This window comes from Octopus bimaculoides, chromosome 13, assembly GCF_046866305.1.
Source record: "Octopus bimaculoides isolate indiv1 chromosome 13, ASM4686630v1, whole genome shotgun sequence".
Classification (NCBI taxonomy): domain Eukaryota; kingdom Metazoa; phylum Mollusca; class Cephalopoda; order Octopoda; family Octopodidae; genus Octopus; species Octopus bimaculoides.
This window is the reverse complement of record NC_142940.1, coordinates 55,517,261-55,522,260: the sequence shown is the minus strand read 5'-3', so window position 1 is coordinate 55,522,260 and position 5,000 is coordinate 55,517,261. Positions and strand designations below refer to the sequence as shown.

At 38.3% G+C, this 5,000-nt stretch overlaps 1 long non-coding RNA gene across 3 annotated transcripts in view; it reads left to right on the top strand.

Moving 5' to 3' along the window:
- LOC149132914 (uncharacterized) overlaps positions 1-5,000 on the top strand; it is a 40,672-nt gene that overhangs the window by 33,307 nt on the left and 2,365 nt on the right. For all 3 annotated transcript variants that reach the window (XR_016244054.1, XR_016244055.1, XR_016244053.1), the window contains one exon: positions 939-5,000. This exon is cut by the window's right edge. This is a non-coding gene — a long non-coding RNA (uncharacterized LOC149132914). The remainder of the gene's footprint in view (positions 1-938) is intronic.

Sequence of the window (5,000 nt, the reverse complement as noted above, 5' to 3'; positions counted from 1 at the left end):
CTTGTGGTGGCATTAAATTCGAACAGTCTCCAGGTTTATTCGGCCTATTTCTGATGAACATGTCCATCCCGCTTTTTCTACCGAATATACAAAAGTATGTACTTGTGTCTTAGACTTCAGAACGTTTGTTTCTTGGACGCAACAGCTCTGGATTAACCATTACGCAAAAAGAAGTATATCCTTAGGGCACCAAGGGAAGTGGGGTGGTGGTACCACAGAAATGGTAAATGGTTTACGGCACAAAAGAAATCACTTTAAACTCGCAAAAATAAAAGTCAGAATGTCTTATCTCTGTATTAAGTATAGAACTAGATGTGTTACATAAGATTCATTTTGAACATCGGATCAAGGACTTTGCAATTTAAAAAGTAGAAGAAAACTTTTCAAAGTGGAAAAATAAAAAAAAAAAAAAACATCATTTTCGATCTCACTGTTAATTTGTTTTCTTTTGAAAAATGAAAATTTATTTTATGCTTTATTATTGTTCATATTTTAAATTTCACACATATAGAGGCAATACAAATCTGTTAAATACGTCTTAATCAGGCAGCAGTCTCTGTGCTGCAGGAATATACAGCAAAAGTCGAAACCGGAAATATTTGATCACAAAAAGGGAACAAAGTTGATATAATAACTAATTTATTTGATCAGTTGAGAGAATATGTGTTGGAGTGTCATAAAAACTGTTACAACAGATATTAAAGGTCAAATCTAGTGTTAAAGGTCACAATAGCAATTTCCAACCCGGTTGTTGAATAATGTAATGTTGACAACGAAACGAATTTCAGATAGGAGGCGTCGATACATCCTGTCCTTATTAGTGAGAGTGTTTATACGAGGGTGGGTTGAAAATTTCATAAGAGTGATCCTAGAATCGTGAAATCTTGCATGCATTAATTTCAACTGTTCTAATTAATAACTGCATCGTTTCATTCCAGGTCAACTGACATTTGACTGTTCGAAGAAGACTTCAAATGTTACTGGTAGCCACTTCTCTTGAAAATGGACAGAATTTGTCATCGTGATGCTATCAAATACCTGCTGAAAGAGGGTTTAGTCCCCAAAGACATTCATGCTGACATACTAACATGTTTGCTGCATTAAGAGATGACGCTCCAGTTTTATCAACAATACAAAAGCAGATGGCTAATTTTAAGAGAAGAGGGGAAGGTCTTGAAGATGACTCGAAGTCTGGACTTCCTGAAACTGTCACCACTGAAGAAAACGCTGGTCGTGATCCCCACATGCAGATGGATAACAGGCGATTGACTCTAAATCAAATAACCACACACTATTTGGTCGACATGACTCCACTTAAATTACTTAAGGGTGTTTATATTTTATGTATTTATTTGCAGAGAGTCTTCGTGACTATGGCTGTCCATGGCTTTTTCTTGACTTGATAAGCTTCCTCCACAATGGCCGGGTTTTCACTTGAGTTGGCCATTTATTATGATCAATTTCATTCCACTTCATATTCCTTTTTTGCAGAATCTTTGAATCTCAGTCTACGTCGTCCACGATTTCTTTCCCCTTGTATAGTTGTGAGTAACGAAGTTGTCTGGAGAGTTTGTTGTTATCCATCCTGTGTAGGTGTTCGAATCAGTATAAATTTCTATCAATGAGGATTTCCACCATAGCAGGCAGATCAGCACACCGGAGGATCTCTTCAATCCTAATCTTGTCAGAATAATATTCATAATCTATCGAAGCTGTCTCATCATATATGCATGTAAATTGTCTACTTGAGCTTTGAGGTGTATCCAGGTTTCAGCTCCATACAGCAAGGAAGAAAGCACTAAAGTCTGGTACATTTGACCCATATACAAACGAGGTGTATTTCCAACTTAAACATGGATAGTCCAGATGATAGAGAAGTAGCAACAAGAAAAAAGACGTCTATCTTCTTGTCATGATCTAGTATATATGAATGTAAATAGAGTGTTGCATGTATATTATGCATACAACTTTCTACATGAATTGCATTTAGAAGTGTGTGTGTATGTGTATATACACATTGCGTTTAGAAGTTTGTGTGTATGTGTATATACACATAACTTGGCTCTCCGTCGGTCACGACGAGGGTTCCAGTTGATCCGATCGACAGAACAGCCAGCTTGTGAAATTATAACAGACATTTTCAAGCATCATGCATGTAAGACTACAACGTCTGAAGCAAAGCAGATTTGGCTGCTATTTCTTGTAGATAGATTGATTTTGCAGAGGTTCCCTCGATGTGGGTGATACAGATGGTCGAGGGGGTGACCCTGGTGATAATAACTGTGACGTTGGCAGTAATAGTTGTAGTGTTGGTGGCGATGATGGTGGTGCATTACTAGTGACGGACGCGGTGTTAGTGATGCTCGGGGTGACCTCGATGGTGGTGGGCATGTAGTTTGTGGTGAAGTGTGGTGGCGGTGTTTGTGATGGTAGTGGTATTGGTGGTGATGGTCATGACGTTAATAGTCATGGTTGTGTTGTCTGTGTAATGCTGCTGGTGGTGGAGGTGGTCTTAGTAGAGATGGTTGTGGTGTTGCTCTTAGTGATGGCGGCATCGCTGTTGATGGTCGCTGCGTTGACGGTGATGATAATAATGATGTTGGTGATGGTGAGAATCGTATTGGTGGGGATGGTGTTGGTGTTGATTGACAGTGGTTTTAGTGGTGATGGTAGTGGTGTTGGCGGGCGTGGTCATATCGTTGGTGATAGTTGAGTTTGTTTTGCGGTGACACTAAATGTTTTGGTGCCGACGGTCGTAGAATTTTGATGATAGGTAAGGTATTGGTAGCGACGGTCATGTTGTTGTCGTTGTACCCGCTCGTTACGTCCAGCGGTGTGCGCCTGCTCCTTGTGGAAAATAAAGTGTGAAATGTTTGAGTACATAAAAACAGAGATCGATAGGCAATCAGACAGAGAAAGGGGGGAGAGAAGGAGGAAGGGCGAGGGAGATATGGCGAAGGAGAGATGGGAAGGGGAGAGGGGAAAGAGAGAGAGGGGAGGGAGGGAGGGAGAGAGGGAGGGAGAGAGAGAGAGAGAGAGAGAGAGAGAGAGAGAGAGAGAGAGAGAAAGAGAAATACGGAGACACACAAACAGATAGATAGATTGACAGACGGGTAGGCAGGTACACAGATAACGGATGGATAGACAAGTAGATAGATAGATAGATACATAGATAGATAGATAGATAGATACATTTCTTATATTAGCCACACAGGGCTCAACGAAGATGGGACAAATACAATGTAGAGCTTTTCTTTTTGGGAGGGGGAAGGAAAAAAAAAAGTGGTGGTGTCGATCAAAAAGGATCGTAGGAAGGGAAAAAGGGGGAGTTCGATCAAAAGGGATCGGAAAAAAAAAATGGAAAGGCCGATCAATAGGGATCGTGTATCACACAGTAATGTTCTCGTGTAAAAGAGGGGAGGACAGTTTAGGTTTAGCCGTGGAAGGAAAAGCCTAGATAGATAGATAGATAGATAGATAGACGGACAGACGTACAGACGGACGGACGGACGGACGGACGGACAGATAGATAGATAGAGAGATAGATATTGTGTATTGGCAGTTATGGTGTTCATATTTACAGGTTTTATCATAATGATGTTTATTGTTGTTGTAGGAATTGTGTTTTATTATTTTAATTATGTTTTGCTGATGAATATTATTGAGAGAATTAAACTGTGTGCCTGGGTTTCATTGTTGTTCCTATCTAGATAATTGTTGAGATGATTAGAATAGGCATTGTTGTTTTTGTCGTACTTAATTCAATAGTTATATCCTATTTAAGTGTTAGATTATAATAGTCTTTATGCTTGTTAAAAATGTCCTTATGGGGGATAATAGGTTAATTCTATTTTCTGTCATATAACTAATCCTACTATAAACTTAATAGTAATATCACCTACATATATGCACAAAGTAACCATCCTTGTAATATGATAAATAATCTAGTCTCTAACATAGAAAATAGAATTAACCTATTATCCTATAATAGGTTAATATCACCATAAAACACAATTCCTACAACAACAATAAACATCATTATAATAAAATTTATAAATGTGAAGACCATAACGATAATGATTTCACTAATAGAACGGTAATAGAACGATACTGAAACATATGTACATCCGTTTACTTAATTCGAGGAAAAAAAAAGATCACACGCTCTTTCATTGGTTTTACTTTCAAACTTTTGCACAAAGTCAGCAATTCAAGAGAGTGGGTAAATTAATTACATCGGTTTCAATCCTGAAATGGTATTTATCTTACCGATACTGGAATGGATAAAAGACAAATGACAGCCTCGACGGAATCAAATTTAAAGTGTACTGCGTGGCACTCTGGATATAATTCAAACCCGCATACATACGAACTCACAGTGAAACGTTCTACAATTCACACCAATGTACCACGCTACTCTTTTCCTTAATTGTTAGCACGCCAGGCAAAATTCTTAGCGGAATTTCCCCCCGTCTTTACGTTCTGAGTTAAAATTCCGTCGAAGTCGATTTTTGCCATTCATCCCTGTGAGTTCTATAAAATAAATACAAATTGAAAACTGGGGTCGAGGTGATCAACTTCGACCCTCACATGAAATTGCTGGTTTTGTGGCAAATACTATGTTAATTTCGGAGAATTCTTTTTAATCTTCAGCGTATCGCTCCTTATTCAGAATCGGTCAGCCATCTCTCCAAACGAAAACAATTTCAATAAATCGAGAACTTATCTTGAATGTTGTTGTACTTGGGGATGGTCATATTGCCAGTTTAGCCAATAAAAACACACGCACTGTATATTTGGTGTTAATTTGCTTCAGCTTTATATTACATTAATCTTAATCTTATTTCGGCCAGAGTTCTTTCGTCACACTTCTGTGACCTCATCAGTGGTCCTTTGTTTCCTTCCTTCTTATGTGTGTCTCACCTTGCTAAATATCAGCCATTTTGTATTTTATCTTGAATGGTATTCCATATATCTTTATTCTTCTTAGTAATGTCACT